This window comes from Papio anubis, chromosome 5, assembly GCF_008728515.1.
Source record: "Papio anubis isolate 15944 chromosome 5, Panubis1.0, whole genome shotgun sequence".
NCBI lineage: Eukaryota > Metazoa > Chordata > Mammalia > Primates > Cercopithecidae > Papio > Papio anubis.
In genome coordinates, this window is record NC_044980.1 from 133,560,950 (window position 1) to 133,578,897 (window position 17,948).

Sequence of the window (17,948 nt, forward strand, 5' to 3'; positions counted from 1 at the left end):
AAATACTACTAATTTTTTTTTAGTTGATTTTGTATCTGGCAACTTTACTGAATTTATTGTTATAATAGTTTTTTGGGGTCTTTAGATTTTTCAAAAATGAGATTATATCATCTGCAAACAAGGATAATTTGATTTCTTCCCTTCTAATCTGGATGTCCTTTATGTCTTCTCTCTCTCTCTCTCTGTTTTTGAGATGAGGCCTTGCTTTGTTGCCTAAGCTGGTCTCGAACTCCTGGGCTCAAGCAATCCTCCCTCTTCAGCCTTCCAAAGTGCTGGGATTACAGGTGTAACTCACTTCGCCTGGCCTAGGAAGCCCTTTATTTCTTTCTGTTGTCTAATTGCTCTAGCTAAGAGTACTATGTTGAGTAACAGTGGTGAAAGTGGGCATCCTTGTCATATTCTAGATCCTAGAGAAAAGGCTTTGAGTTTTTCCTACTCAGTATGATACTAGCTGTGAGTCTGTCATATATGGCTTTTACTATGTTGAGGTATGTTCCTTTTATACCCAGATTTTTTAGGGTTTTTAAAATTTCAACAGTTTTAGGGAACAGGTTGTTTTCAGTCGTATGGACAAATTCTTTAGTGGTGATTTCTGAGATTTTGGTGCCACTGTCACCCAAGCAGTGTACACCATACTTAATATGTGTAGTCTTTTATCTCTAACTCCCCTCCCACCCTTCCCTCCAAGTCCCCCAAATCCATTATATCATTCTTAAGTCTTTGCATTCTCATACTTAGCTCCCACTTGTATGTGAGAATATACAATATTTGATTTTCTATTTCTGAGTTACTTCACTTAGAATAGTGGCATCCAGGTCCACCCAAGCTGCTGCAAAAGCTATTATTTTATTTAGTTTATGGCTGAGTAGTATTGCACAGTGTATATATGCCACATTTTCTTTATCCACTTGTTGGTTGATGGGCATTTAGGTTGGTTCCATATTTTTGCAATTGTGAATTGTGCTGCTATCAACATGGCTTGCGCATGTGTCTTTTTCATATAATGACTTCTTTTCCTTCGGGTAGATACCTGATAGTGGGATTGCTGGATCAAATAATAGCTCTACTTCTATAACTTTAAGAAATCTCCAAACTGTTTTCCATAGTGGTTGTGCTGGTTTACATTCCCACCAACAGTATAAAAGAGTGTTCTTTTCACCACATTCATGCCAACAACTATTCCTTTTTGATTTTTAAATTATGGTCATTCTTGCAGGAGTAAGGTAGTGTCTCATTATGCATTAGGAATTTTAGTATACAATAAAGACAGCATTTTTATTGAAGAAAGGATGCATTTTAAAAAACAAGTATTTTCAAAAATATAGGAAGGATTGTGGTTACTTATAGAAACAGTAGTACAGTTGGAAAAATTCAGCACAATACATATTAGTGGAATTCATCTGATCAAACTTAAAATATTATTCCTTGCATTATAGTTCTGAGAAGGTACCATAGATAATAGTTCTACTGTGTTGTTCACTTTAAACTAGAGCAAGAAACTTTTCTAATAAGTGGAATTGGGATGCTGATGTTGGCCTGGTAAATGCTTAATACACATATATGTGCATATATATGTATGCATATACATATATTATAAATTTCACTGATATAAAGGATGTTTGGTAAATAGTTTAAAAATAGTAATAAAACATATAATTCTCCCTATTATCAATTATCATAGAATGTTTTCCTCGATTTTTGCTGAACTTTTCTATCCATGACCTATCTATGGTTGTAATTGACAAGTGTAGTTCTCACATGAATGTCTGTTAGTATTTTCATTTATCTTAACAAATAATATAGAGTAAAATGACAAAGACATTGAATCTTGACCTGTTTGTCAATGATGTGACTTCCTTGCTGCATTGGATAATATCTCTTAAATAATGGAAAATTATTTGATTATTTTTGTCCTATTCACAATGTAACAGCTACAAATATGATACACTTTTAAAAAATTATAGTATACTTTAACTTTTTTTATTTCAATAGGTTTTTGGGGAACAGTATTTGGTTACATGAATAAGTTCTTTCTTTAGTGGTGATTTCTGAGATTTTGGTGCATCCATCACCCGAGCAGTATGCATTGTACCCAGTTTGTAGTCTTTTATTCCTCACCCCCTTCCCACCCTTTCCCCCGAGTCCCCAAAGTCCATTGTATTATTCTTATGCCTTGCATCCTCATAGCTTAGCTCCCATTTATGAATGAGAACATGTGGTGTTTGGTTTTCCATTCCTGAGTTACTTCACTTAGAATAATGGTCTCTGGTTCCATCCAGGTTGCTGAGAATGCCATTATTTCATTCCTTTTTATGGCTGACTAGTATTTCATGGTGTATTATATATATTTATATATACCACAATTTCTTTATACACTTGTTGATTAATGGCCATTTGGGCTGATTCCGTATTTTTACAATTGCGAATTGTGCTGCTATAAGCATGTGTATTCAAGTGTCTTTTTCATATAATGACTTATTTTCTTCTGGGTAGATACCCAGTAATGGGAATGCTGGATCAAATGGTAGTTTTACTTTTAGTTCTTTAAGGAATCACCACACTGTTTTCCATAGTGGTTGTACTAGTTTACATTCCCACCAGCAGTGTAAAACTGTTCCATTTTCACCACATTCTGGCCAACATCTATTATTTTTTTATTATGGCCATTTTTGCAAGAGTAAGGTGGTATCACATTATTGTTTTAATTTACATTTTCCTGATAATTAGTGATGTTGAGCATTTTTTTCATATGTTTGTTGGCTGTTTGCATATCTTCTTTTGAGAATTGTCTATTTATGTCCTTAGCCCACTTTTTGATGGGATTTTTTTTTCTTACTGATTTGTTTGAGTTCCTTGTAGGTTCTGGATATTAGTCCTTTGTCTGATGCAGAGATTGTGAATGTTTTCTCCCACTCTGTGGGTTGTCTGTTTACTTTGCTAATTCTTTTCTATGCAGAAGCTTTTTAGTTTAATTAGGTCCCATTTATTTATTTTTGTTGTAGTTACACTTTCTTTTGGGTTCTCAGTCATGAATTTTTTGCCTAAGCCAATGTCTAGAAGAGTTTGTCTGCTGTTATATTTTAGAACTTTTATAGTTTCAGGTTTTAGATTTAAGTATTTGATTCATCTTGAGTTGATTTTTGTATAAAGTGAGAGATGAGGATCCAGTTTCATTCTTCTCCGTGAGGCTTGCTGGTTATCCCAGCACCATTTCTTAAATAAGGCATCCGTTCCACACTTTGTTTTTGTATGCTTTGTAAAGATAAGTTGGCTGTAAGTATTTGACTTTATTTCTTGGTTCTCTGTTCTGTTTCATAGGTCTGTGTGCCTATTTTTATACCAGTACCATGCTGGTTTGATAACTATAGCCTTTTAGTATAATTTAAAGTCAGGTAATGTGATGCTTTCAGATTTCTTCTTTTTATTTTGTATTGCCTTGGGAATGTGGGCTCTTTCTTGGTTCCATATGAACATTAGGACTGTGTTTTTCTAGTCCTGTGAAGAATGATAATGACATTTTGCTGGGAATTGCATTGAATCTATAGATTGCTTTTGACACTATGGTCAGTTTCACAGTATTGATTCTTCCCATCCATGAACATGGAATATATTCCATTTGTTTGTGTCATCTGTGATTTCTTTCAGCAGTGTTTTGTAGTTTTCCTTGTAGAGATCTTTCACCTCCTTGGTTAAGTGTGTTCCTAAGTGTATTAGTCAGGGTTCTCTAGAGGGACAGAACTAATAGGCTAGATGTGTATATAAAGGGGAGTTTATTAAGGAGTATTAACTCATGCAATCACAAGGCCCAACAACAGGCCATCTGCAAGCTGAGGAGCAAGGAATCTGATCTGAGTTCCAAAGCTGAAGAACTTGGAATCCGATGTTCAAAGGGAGGAAGCATCCAGCACGGGAGATGTAGGCTGGGAGGCTAAGCCTGTCTAATCTCTCCACGTTCTTCTGTCTGCTTTTATTCTGGCTGCACTACCAGCTGATTAGATCGCATCCACCCAGATTGAGGGTAAGTGTGTCTTTCCCAGTCCACTGACACAAATGTTAATCTCCTTTGATAATACCCTCACAGACACACCCAGGAACAATACTTTGCATCCTTCAATCCAATCAAGTTGACACTCAGTATTAACCATCACAAGTCCACCCCTTGTCAACGTGAACCCATACACACCTCCTGAAATTACAGATAATCTTCAAATTAAGACAACAAGGTCATAATTATTCCCAACATAATACAACTATCTTTCATACAACCAAGAGTGCACTAATTCCTAACCCAAATGCTATTACATAAAGTTAACATTTAAATGTTGATATGAAGTCAATAAATCTTATGTCACATGATAAATGAAAAAGGAGATAAAATGCAGATATTTTCTTAGTAGAAGTATATAAATGCACAAACATGTTTTTAACAAAGAAGGAGGAAATACTCATGACAATTATAGTCCTCATTTCTGCAACTGGTCGTGTAGTTTGTAGCTGGTATTGATGACTACTTTCTTCTACTACTCATTCTGTATTCCCTTTGCCTTCAGCAAGCACCTCAGCAGGTAGTGGTTTTTTTCCTGGTGTAGTGACCCAAACCTTCATTCCCAAAGGATCTGGGCCATTTGTAGTCCTGCCTGGATTGTGCTGTTGTAGTGTCCCGTTAACCTTAATCACAGGGCATGGTAATACTAAGAGACACCTAAGGGATCTCGAGTATTCCATGCATACTCTTCCTTACCTCCATTGTGGAGTAGTAGACTGATTTCATCTTGAGAGTCTGGGACAGTCACCCCAGTCAACACTGTAAGTTCCTTCTTAGGCTGTTGGTTTAAAGGTAGGAGGAGCCCAAAGTGTCCAGGTGGCAATCTTAATTTCCAGTTTAATGGAATCATTGTTGTGTCTTCTGGTGGTAGCATTCCTCCCTCTGGAACTAAGACCTCTAGGCCAGCAGAACATAATGTCACAGGGACAGGAAGTAAAAATTTTGCTAGTGGGTCACTAGGGGTGATGGTAAGTGGTGCCACTTCCACTTCCACCCTTTGATTCCTGGACCCATGAATTCTGGTTATGGGAGAAACAGTACCATATATTGGACGCTGATTCAGAGCATACACAACCTTCTGGAGAATTTTGCCATAGCCCTGCAAAGTATTGTCACCTAGTTGACATTGTAATTGTGACTTCAAAAGGCCACTCCATCAGTCTATCAACCCAGCTGCTTCAGGATGATGGGGAACATGGTAAGACCAGTAAATTCCATAAGCATGAGCCCACTGCTGCACTTCTTTAGTTGTAAAGTGAGTGCCTTGGTTAGAGGCAATGCTATGTGGAATACCATGATGGTGTATAAGGCATTCCATGAGTCCACAGATGGTAGTCTTGGCAGAAGCAGTGTGTTCAGGATAGTCAAACCCATATCCAGAGTAAGTGTCTATTCCAGTGAGGACAAACCGCTGCCCTTTCCATGATGGAAGAGGTCCAATATAATCAACCTGCCACTAGGTAGCTGACTGATCACCCTGAGGAATGGTGCCATATCAAAGGCTCAGTGTTGGTCTCTGCTAATGGCAAATTGGGCACTCAGCAGTGGCCACAGCCAGGTGAGCCTTGGTGAGTGGAAGCCCATGTTGCTGAGCCCATGCGTAACCTCCATCCCTGCCACCATGGCCACTTTGTTCATGGGCCCATTGGGTGATGACGGGGTGGCTGGGGAAAGAGGCTGAGTGGTGTCCATAGAACGAGCCATCCTATCCACTTGATTATTAAAATCCTCCTCTGCTGAGGCCACCCATTGGTGAGCACTCATATGGGATACAAATATCTTCACAGTTTTTGACCACTCAGAGAGGTCCATTCACATACCTTTTCCCCAAATTTCTTTGTCACCAAAATTCCAATCATGCTTCTTCCAAGTTCCTGACCATCCAGCCAAACTACTGGCTACAGCCCATAAATCAGTATATAATTGCACATTTGGCCATTTCTCCTTCCATGAAAAGTGCACAACCAGGTGCACCGATTGAAGTTCTGCCCACTGGGAAGATTTCCCTTCATTGCTGTCCTTCAGGTATGTCCTTGGAAGGGACTGTAGTGCTGCAGCTGTCCACTTTCAGGTGGTGCCTGCATATCATGCAGAACCATCTGTGAACCAGGCCTTAGTCTTTGCTTCCTCTGTCAACTGATCATAGGGAACTCCCCATGGGGCCATTGATGCAAGCTGGGGAAGAGAAGGCAGGGTGGCAGGAGTGGAGACCATGGGCATTTGAGCCACTTCCTCATGTAACTTACTTGTGCCTTCAGGAACTGCTTGAGCCCGATCACATATATACCACTTCCATTTGATGATGGAATGCTGCTGTGCATGCCCCACTTTATGGCTAGATGGGTCAGAAAGCACCCAGTTCATGATAGGCAGTTCAGGTTGCTTGGTGACTTGATGACCCATAGTCAAATATTCAGTTTCCACCAAAGCCCAGTAACAGGCCAAGAGCTGTCTCTCAAAAGGACAGTAGTTAGCTGCAGAAGATGGAAGGGCCTTGCTCCAAAATCCTAGAGGTCTCCACTGTGATTCACTTATGGGGGCCTGCCAAAGGCTCCAAACAGCATCCCTATCTGCCACTGACACCTCAAGCACCATTGGATCTGCTGGGTCATATGGCCCAAATGACAAAGCAACTTGCACAGCAGCCTGGACGTGTTGTAGACCCTTCTCCTGTTCTGGACTCCATTCAAAAGTGAGAGCCTTTTGGGTCACTCGATAAATGGGCAGGAGTAATATACCCAAATGAGGAGTGTGTTGTCTCCAAAATCCAAATAGGCCCAAATAAGCCTCTTTTGTGGTTGTAGGAGGGGCCAAATGCAGGAAATTATCCTTCACCTTAGAAGGAATATCTTGAGAGACCCCACTCCACTGGACCCCTAGAAATTTTACTGAGGTAGAAGGTTCCTGAATTTTAGTCATTTATTTTCCATCCTCTGGCATGCAAATGTCTCACCAATAAGCCCAGTGTGTTTGCTACTTCTCACTGACTGGATCCAATCAACAAAATGTCATCAATGTAATGAACCAGTGTGATATACTATGGGAGGGAAAATCAATCAAGGTCTCTCCAAACAAGATTATGACACAAAGCCAGAGAGTTGATATACCCCTGAGGTAGGATGGTAAAGGTATTTTGCTGACCTTGCCAGCCAAAGTAAAATTGCTTCTGGTGGGCCTTATGGACAGGAATGGAGAAAAAGGCATTTTCCAAATCAATGGCTGCATACCAGGTACCAGGAGATGTGTTAATTTGTTAAAGCAATGAAACCACATCTGGTACAGTAACTGCGACTGGAGTTACTGCTTGATTAAGCTTATGATAATCCACTGTCTTTCTCCAAGATCCATCTGTCTTCTTCACAGGCCAAATAGGAGAACTGAATGGGTATGTGGTGGGAATCACAACCCCTGCAGCTTTTGAGTCCTTAATGGTGACTAATCTCTGCAACCCCTCCAGGGATGTGACATTGTTTTTGATATACTATTTTTCTAGGTAGAGGCAGCCATAATTGGCCTTCCTATTTGGCCTTTCCCATCATAATAGCCCTCATCCTACCAGTCAGGGGGCCAATGTGGGGGTTCTGCTAGCTGCTAAGTATGCCTATGCCAATTATGCATTCTGGCACTGGGGAAATGACCACAGGACGAGTCCAGGGACCCACTGGACCCACTGTAAGTCAGACTTGAGCTAAAATTCCATAAGCCTTTACTTTAACTGGAGGACCACAATGACGTTTTGGGTCCCCTGGAGTCAGCGTCAGCTCAGAGACAGTGTTCAGTAATCCCTGACATGTCAATCATTTCCCTTTTCCCAATACACAGTTACTCTGGTAAAAAGCCATAGGTCTCCATGGGGAAGGATGGGAGAAAGATTAACAGCATAAATTGTTGTCAGTGTAGTGGGGTCCTTCCTCAAGGGGACCCAGCCTCCCCTTCATTCAAGGGATTCTAGGTCTGTAAACTGGTTTAAGTCTGGAAATTGATTGAGGGGCTGTGATTCTCTGTTTTTATAATTCAAATTAGTCTTTTGTCCACTTGACCTGGAAGTTTTCTGCTTATATAAATTAAATAAAAACTCAGTAGGCTTCCTATCATTTTCACTTCTAGGAACACATGATTAATAACTGATGCCAGAGATCTACATGAGTCAGACTATTCTGATTGCTCTTTTGCCTCTGCTGTCCATTATGATAGTTACGTTCACCTTGCCTTTGACAGCTGAGTGGCCCCTGCCACCCCAAGATCCAATTATTCCCATTGCATTTAAATTTTGTAGTTGAGTAACTGTGGTTCCTACTGTAAAATTTGGTATACAGAGAAGAGCAATCACAAAGCTCTTCAAGGATGCAGGTGCTCCCCTCACAAATCTATTTTGCAAAGTATTAGTTAAGGGTATATCTTCTGGACCCTCCCAGCTGGGATGAGTAGGTCTAAAGTGACTAATCCACTCCACCATCCCAATCTTCCTAAACCTTTGGATCCCTTCCTCTACATTAAACCAAGGGAGATCGGGCATTTCCAGCTTTCTCACAGTGGGCCATCTTTTAATCCATATTTCAGCTAACCAAGCACATAAATTATTAGAACATTTTTTAACTCCCCGAGCTGCAACATTAAATGCAGAATCCCTGCTTAATCTGCCCAAATCAATAAATTCAGCCTGATCCAATGCCTTAGATCTATATTCCTTCCACCATTATCCCACACCCTTAATATCCATTCCTATGCCTGTCCTCCAGATTTTTGCTTATATAAATTAGAAAGCTCAAGCAGTTCTTTTTGAGTGTAGCACACCTCCTCGTGGGTCACACTCTGAGCCTCACCCCTAGGGCCCTCCTGGGACTTTAGTCTAGTTATAGGTCTAGAAGCAAACAGTGGTGGTAGGGGGTGGGTCCTGAGAAGAATCAACATTATCTTGCCTGGCAACCGCCTCAGGGGAGGCCATCACTGTTGCCTCAGGCAGTGCAGGATTTATCTCCTCAGACATCAGTGAAAAGGGTGATAGCAGTGTGAGTTGGGGAGGGCATGTTGCCACTACTGGGGATGAGAAAACAGTTTCTTCTGGCAAAAAAAAGGTTCATCAGAATTTACAATCTCAGTGTCCCCAGCTTCATCAGGGTCCTTTCACATGTCCCCATTCCAAATTTCAGGGTCCCATTCTTTTCCAATCAATATCCCCACTTCAACAGTGGACACCTGGCAAGGCTGTGCATGCACCGTTCATTTCAGGTCAGCCACTGGTATAAGAACTTGTGTCTGACTTCCCGCAATTTTAGCTCTTTCTCTACGGGAGATAAGACTCTCACTCAGGGAAATCTTAGCAGATTTGAGGCTCAGTATCTGCTTCTGAAGCCAGGAATTAGAATCCCTAAGTACATCATTTTCTTACCTCACTTTGTCCAGTGAACTTAGGAGCAACCAACCAACTTCATTATGTTCCTTGGTTCCCCACATATGGTCAAAAGTATTATCTATAGAGTTACTAAACTTGCCTCTCATGAGCGGTGAATCAGGAGCATCAGATGAATTTATTTTACATAACTCTGTAAACAGTTCATGCCAAGGACTATCGGTATTCTCCATACTATTAGAAGTACAGTCCTTAGCATTTTTGGGTCTAATCATATTAAGCAGCCAACTCCAGAAACCCCAAAACCAATGAAAGAACTCCATCCTTAATATTCTGTTCCTCTAGAACCACTGCTGGGACCAAAATCTGTATTAGTCAGGGCTCTCTAGAGGGACAGAACTAATAGGATAGATGTATATATAAAGGGGAGTTTATTAAGGAATGTTAACTCACATGATCACAAGGTCCCACAATAGGCCATCTGCAAGCTGAGGCACAAGCAAGCTAATCCAAGTCCCAAAGCTGAAGAACTTGGAGTTCAATGTTTAAGGGCAGGAAGCATTCAGCACAGGAGAAAGATGTAGGCTGGGAGGCTAAGTCAGTCCAATCTCTCCACGTTCTTCTGCCTGTTTTTACTCTGGCTGCGCTGGCAGCTAATTAGATTGTGCCCACCCAGATTGAGGGTGGATCTGCCCTTCCCAGTCCACTGACTCAAATGTTAATCTCCTTTGATAGCACCCTCACAGATACACCCAGGAACAATACTTTGCATCCTGTAACCCAATCAAGTTGACAGTCAGTATTACCATCACACTAAGTATTTTGGGGTTTTTTTTGCAGCTGTTGTAAAAGAGATTGAGTTCTTAATTTGATTCTAAGCTTGGTTATTGTTGATGTATAGCAGTGTTACTGATTTGTGTGCATTGATTTTGTATCCTGGAACTTTACTGAATTCATTTATCAGCTCTAGGAGCTTTTTGGATGAGTCTTTAGGGTTTTCAAAGTACATGATCATATTGTCCGTGAACAGCAACAGTTTAACTTCCTCTTTTCCAATTTGGATGCCCTTTATTTCTTCCTCTTGTCTGATTTCTCTGACTGGGACTTTCAGTGTCTATGTTGAATAGAAGTGGTGAAAATGGACATCCTTGACTTATTCCAGGTCTCAGGGGGAATGCTTTCAACTTTTCCCCATTCAGTATGATGTTGGCTGTGGGTTTGTCATAGATGGTTTTTATTACTTTGAGGCATGTCCCTTCTATGCCAATTTTCTTGAGGGCTTTTATCATGATAGGATTTTGAATTTTATCAAATGTTTTTTCAGCATCAATTGAAATGATATATGGTTTTTGGTCTTCATTCTATTGATATGATGTATCATATTAATTGATTTGTGTATGCCGAATCATCCTCATATCCCTGGGATAAATCCCACTTGGTCATAATAAGTGATCTTTTAACTGTATTGTTGAATTCAGTTTGCTAGTATTTTGTTGAGGACTTTTGCATCAATATGCCAGATATATTGGCCTGCAGTTTTATTTTATTTTGATGTGTCGTTGTTTGGCATCAGGATAATACTGGCCTCATAGAATTAGTCTGGAAGTTAACCCCTCCTCTACTTTTTGGAATAGTTTGAGTAGGGTGGTACTAGTTCTTCTTTAAATGTTTGGTAGAATTTGGCAGTGAAGCCAGTGGCTCCCAGGCTTTACTTTGCTGGGAGATTTTTGTTACAATTTTGATCTAATTACTTGTTATTGGTCTGGTTAGGTTTTAATTTCTTTATAGTTCAACCTTGGTAAGTTGTATGTGTCTAAGAATTTATCCATTTCCTCTAGATTTTTAAATATATTGGCATATAGTGGCTCATCATAGCCACTAATGATCCTTTGAATTTCTGCAGAATCCATTGTAATGGCTCATTTTTCAGCTCTGATTTTATTTATTTGGGTCTTCTCTCTTTTTTTCTTCATTAGTCTGTTTAAAAGTTTGTCAATTTTATTTATCTCTTCAAAAGATTGACTTTGTTTTGTTGATCTCTTGTATTTTCATCATTTCAAATGTTTCTGCTTCGATCTTTATTATTTTCTCTACTAATTTTGGATTCAGTTTGCTCTTGCTTTTCTAGTTCTCTAGGATATACAGTTAGGTTATTTAATTGAGGTTTTCGTTCTTTTCCAATGTAGGCAATTACAGCTATAAATTTCCCTCTAATAGTACTGCTTTCACTGTATCCCATAGGTTTTGGTATGTTGTGTTTCCATTATCATTTGTTTGAATCAAATTTTCAATTTCCTTTTAAATTTCTTTATTGACCCACTGGTCATTCAGGAGCATATTGTTTAATTTCCATGTGTTTGTATAGTTTCCAAAATTCCTATTTTTTATTTCTAATTTTACTTCATTGTGGTCAGAGAAGATTCTTGATATGATATCATTAAAAAAATGTTTTAGGACTTGTATTGTGGATAGCGTATGGTCTATCCTTGAGAATGATTCATGTGCTGAGGAGAAGAATGTGTATTCTGCAGCTGTTGGATGAAATGTTCCATAAATATCTATTAGGTCAATTTATTCTATAGTGCAGATCAAGTCTGAAGTTTCTTTGCTGAGTTTTTGTCTATGAGTTCTGTCCAATATTGAAAGTGGGGTGTTGAAGTCTCCACCTATTATTGTATTGTGATCTCTCTATCTCTTTTAGCTCTAATACTATTTCCTTTTTGTATCTGGGTGCTCCAATGGTGGGTGCATATATATTTATAATCATTGTATTCTCTTGCTGAGTTGACCCCATTATCATTATACAAAGACCTTCTTTGTCTCTTCTTACAGTTTTTGTCTTGAGATCTATTTTATCTATTATAAGTGTAGTTACTCCTGCTCCTGTTTTGTTTCCATTAGCAAGGAATATCTTTTCCCAACCCTTTATTTTCCAGTCTACGTGTATCTTCATAGGTGACGTATTTCTTGTGGGCAACAGATCATTGGGTCATGTCTTTTCATCCATTCAGTCACTTTATGTCTTTTTATTGGAGGGTTTAGTCCATTTACATTCAGTATTTTCATTTAAGTAGGAACTTACTCCTGCCATTTTGTAACTTGTTTTCTTGTGGTTTCATGGTCATCTCTCCCTTCTTTTTTTCTTCTCATCTTCTTTTTCATGAAAATAATTTTCTCTGGTGGTATGATTTAATTTCTTGCTTTTTGTTTTTTGTGTATCCATTGTATGTTTTTTGATTTGAGGTTACATGAGGTTTATGACTTATCTTATGACCCATTATTTTAAATTGATGGCAACTTAACAGATAGCATAAACAAAAACAAACACACAAAAGGAAAACTAATAAAAGTTCTACACTTTAACTTTATCCTCCTGCTTTTTAACTATGTTGTGAAAAGTTGTCTTTTTTTTTTTTTTCTTTGAGACAGAGTCTTGCTCTGCTACCAGGCTGGAGTGCAGTAGCCTGATCTTGGCTCACTGCAACCCCCACCTCCCAGGTTCAAGCGATTCTCCTGCCTTAGCCTACTGAGTAGCTGGGACTACAGGCACGTACCACCACACCCAGCTAATTTTTATATTTTTAGTAGAGACAGGGTTTCACCATGTTGGCCACGATGGTCTCTATCTCTTTTTTTTTTTTTTTTTTTTGAGACGGAGTCTCGCGCTGTGTCACCCAGGCTGGAGTGCAGTGGCGCGATCTCGGCTCACTGCAAGCTCCGCCTCCCAGGTTCAGGCCATTCTCCTGCCTCAGCCTCCGAGTAGCTGGGACTACAGGCGCCCGCCACCACGCCCGGCTAGTTTTTTGTATTTTTAGTAGAGACGGGGTTTCACCATGTTAGCCAGGATGGTCTCGATCTCCTGACCTCGTGATCCGCCCGCCTCGGCCTCCCAAAGTGCTGGGATTACAGGCTTGAGCCACCGCGCCCGGCCTGGTCTCTATCTCTTGACCTAGTGATCCACTCATCTTGGCCTCCCAAAGTGCTGGAATTATGGGTGTGAACTTAAAGTCATACTTTGGTTCATCAAATCAGTTCCAAGAGTAGGTGATCTAGCCCTTTCATTCTAAACACTACACGTGTAGTACTAGAGTACAATATTGTATTTGTTTATTTTTTCAGAATTAGGGTCTTGCTATGTTGTCTAGGCTGGGGTGCAGTGGGGCAATCATAGCTCACTCTAACCTTGAACTCCTGGGCTCAAGGGACTTTTCCTGCCTCAGTTTCCTAAGTGGCTAGGACAATAGATGCACACCACTACACCCAGCTAATGCATTTTTTTTGACAGACATAAAGCACAGTTTTTTCACAATAGATGGACAACTATAAAGCAAAAATATAATTTTGCTAAATGATATTAAGCCACAGATCAAAAAGTCCTAGACTTTTATACTTACTTGAAAAAACCTCAAATTTGCTGAACGTCATTGTATTAAGAGCTAATCTGTCTGGTCCAATCACATAATATATTTGCCTACATTCAAGTTTCGTATTTCTACGTTTTGATAAACCTTCACACTAGATTTTCCTCTGTGCTGCAGATAAAAATTTTCCTCAACAGTGTCTGAAAAGGGAGGCCTGCCACCACTACCAAACCACTCTACCTGAGATTAGATTATTAGATAGTGCCTAACCTGAAATAAAAATATGCTGATACAACATTCTGTAAAAAAAGCTCTACTATGTTATAAGAGAGCTCATACTATATTATGGTTTCAAAGGTAATAAGAAACGTATCATCAGATCATCACTATGGTAGCTATTTAAGGGACTTTAATAAAAATTTGACAGTTATCATGAAACACTGGCCACCTCAATTTTAAACAGTAAGCACAAGAATTACTCCCATAAAAATTATAAGCATAACAGGACACTTTTTGGCTACTATTCAATACTGACTTGGATGTTCTAGATAACACAAGATACGATATATATGTGAATATCTATACATATATATTTATAGATATCCGTGTATATATACAGTATATATATGATTTTAGAAAGGAGGATAAATATATGTTACATGATAAAACTTACAGTCAATATAATTTTACACTTGTAAAATCCCAGAGAACCAATATAGACCTAAAAAAGAGTTCAATAAAATGATTAGTTTAAAAAATAAGTATAAAGATTGTAACTTTCCCACATACCTTCAAAGTGTAGAAATCCCACTAAGCAAAAAGTGGTATTTCTACCAAATATAGATAAAAGAAAATGCATATTTAAATGTCTCTTATCCTCCATGAAACTCATCAAAAACAACAAAAAGTACAGCAGACAAAAAAATAAAGTCACATCTTTGATGAAACTCTGTAAAACACTTGAACCTCAACCATGATGTACATGAAGATAAGCTACTAAGTGCCATGAAGATTGGACCAAGATATGAAAATGCTAGGAGAGGATGCCTTTCACTGGAGATCTTGGAAAGGGCTGGTAGATTGGTGTTTTCTAGAGTAGTGATTCTCACTGAGATGCAAAACCAATGACTCCTAGTTTTGGAACAAAAAGATCTAGGTACAGAGGCTAAAGGCAGGACTCTGTCATAATCCTATTTGTCAACACAAAATAGAAGAGAAGGCAGGACTAAATCTGATAGTGAGCAGATGCACCATTATTTCAAGATTGAACCTAAGGATGTGGCAAGGTAAGGGGAAAAGTCGGGATGACAAGTTGCCCTGCAGCCGCCAGTTTTCATCAGTTGAAGATATATTAAAACTATGGCACACATAAGCCATTCCATCAAACAGTAAATATGGCTATACTGCAAGCAGTAAAAAAGTGAACAGCCTCTGCTTCCATACAGTCAAGAACAAAAAGAAACACGTGACAAGGTTGAGAAAAAAAAGTGGAAAAGAATAAAGAATTTAAAAGAATTGGAGGGAAAGCTATAGCTTTGGAATACAGAAAAAGGAGGTACAACATGCTACTAATAGATGTCTTCAAAGAGACCAAATACATGGATAAGGGGGAAAAAATCCAAAGACATCATTCAAGAAAAAATTTTGAGATACAAATAAACTTCAGACTTTTACTTCCAGTAGTGGAAGTCTAGTTTGTCTTTAGCCAATGGCATATCAAGGATAACAGGTGGGCCATAAGAACGGTTGTTGGACTGCAGTTTTGGACTCTATTACTACATGTGTAGTATTTAGGATAAAAGAGCTAGGTCTTCTCATGTCAGCACTTATTTGACCAATGGGAGTATGATTTTAAGTTTGTAGGGTCACATTTTGAAGGTGAAATACAAAAAAAAAATTTATAGAAAGATAAATTTTTGATCAGATGCAGTATCTCACATCTACTGCAGCAATTTGGGAGGCTAAGGTGAAAGGATCATTTGAGCCCAGGAGTTTGAAACCAGCTGGGCAACATAGTGAGACCTTATCTCTACAAAAAGTAAAAAAAAAATTAGCTGGGCATGGGGGTGCTTGGCCTAGGTGTTCAAGATTAGCCTGGGCAACATAGTGGGACTCTGTCTTTACAAAATATTTTTAAAAATTAGTTGGATGTGGCAGTGTGTGCCTGTAATCCTGGCTACTTGGGAAGCTGTGGTGGGAGGATCACCTGAGCCCAGAGAAGTAGGGGCTGCAGTGAGCCATCTTCACACCACTGCACTCCAGCCTGGACGATGAAGTGAGATTCTGCCTCAAAAAAAGGACAAAATGAAATATCAGCAATGAAAAGTCCTGCTAAAGAGAAGTTTTGTTAATTCATAATTTTAATGTTTATCTGGTCATTTTATCCAAAAGGCAAAAATCTTTAGCCTCCCTTATCTTTGGGATATCCTTCTCTCTTAAATGTTGCTTTCTCACAAATCCCAGTTTACTTGAATAAGAATGTAATGTTATGCCAAAAGTTAAGGAGGCATATGGTGGGACAAATCCTACTGGGTGGATGCTTTCTTCATTCTTTCCACAAATGGAATCTTCTGAAAATAGACATCAGTGGCAGTTTAAATAGAGAAATGGAAAAAGGGAAGCCAAAAATCTGAGAAGTGTGTGAAGGAGGAGTTTCTGTGAAGATTTCCCATGCTGTTCTCTGTATGCATTTTTCCTTTTTCCTCATGCCCTAATGTGTATCCACACATACTATCCCTCTAGATGCTGCTCAGAATTTCTAAACCTGGTATAATTGGAGGCTTGGCTGCAGACCTAAAAGTAAGGGGCCTAAAAGTTGGGCACATCTTTACAGTTGTATTTCATTTGTTTAAGGCAGAAAGAATAAACTTTCATTCCAAAGCAGTTAGCTTGCTTAGCAGCATTAATTTAAAATGAAGAAATGTAAATCCTAATCTCTGGCACTGAAGCAGAAAATTAGTTTTGGTTTTGAAATTTGGTGAAGAATAAGTTCAATTTTTATGGGCTGTTTTGCATCTTGGTGAGATCTAATGAGGTCTGTACTTTTGACTCTACCTAATAGGCTGACATCTTTCCTCCTTTAATTTTATCTGAGACTTGGTGTCAATGATTTTTTTGATTTCTTAATTCAAAAAGGTAAACTAGCCAGGGGGCATTTACTACTTACATTGCCTTATATCACAGTGTGCCCTTTCTAGTTCCCTGGAAGAGATAAGGAATGGGTTTGTGTGTTCAGGGAGGTAACTGGTTTTTAGTGGAACACTGGAGTTATCAATCCCACTCTTAATGTTAAAAAGAGAATACCAGAGCTACCCCTCTCCCCACCATTTTAATCAGCAATTTTTAAATTTTTTTTTTTTTTTTTTTTTGAGACGGAGTCTTGCTCTGTCACCAAGGCTGGAGTGCAGTGGCCAGATCTCAGCTCACTGCAAGCTCCTCCTCTCGGGTTCACGCCATTCTCCTGCCTCAGCCTCCCGAGTAGCTGGGACTACAGGCACCCGTCACTTCGCCCGGCTAGTTTTTTGTATTTTTTAGTAGAGACGGGGTTTCACCGTGTTAGCCAGGATGGTCTCGATCTCCTGACCTCGTGATCCACCCGTCTCGGCCTCCCAAAGTGCTGGGATTACAGGCTTGAGCCACCGCGCCCGTAGAAATATGCAGGCTGATGCCAAGCGAGGTGGTGCGGGGCTCGCGCCAGTAATCCCAACACTTTAGGAGGCCGAGGCCGGCGGATCACTTGAGGTCAGGAGTTGGACACCAGCTTGAGCAACATGGTGAAACCCCGTCTATAATAAAAATACAAAAATTAGCCAAGCGTGGTAGTGCGCGCCTATAGTCCTAGCTACTTGGGAGGCTGAGGCAAGAGAATCGCTTGAACCTGGGAGGGGGACGTTGCAGGGAGCCGAGATCGCGCCACTGCACTCCAACCTGGGTGACAGAGCGAGACCCTGTCTCCAAAAAAAAAAAAAAAAAAAAAAGTTAAAAAAAATGCAGTGAGTGCATTGGCTCATGTCTGTAATCCTAGCACTTTAGGAGGCTGAGCTGAGATGGAAGGATCGCTTGAGCACAGGAGTTTGAGACCAGACTGGACAACAAAGCAATACTCCCATCTCGGAAGGAAGGAAGGAAGGAAGGAAGGAAGGAAGGAAGGAAGGAAGGAAGGAAGGCAGGCAGGCAGGCAGGCAGGCAAGAA

The 17,948-nt window shown here is 39.7% G+C and overlaps 1 protein-coding gene across 13 annotated transcripts in view; it reads left to right on the forward strand.

Moving 5' to 3' along the window:
* LOC103885453 (protocadherin alpha-C2) overlaps positions 1-17,948 on the forward strand; it is a 216,067-nt gene that overhangs the window by 114,360 nt on the left and 83,759 nt on the right. The window lies entirely within an intron of this gene.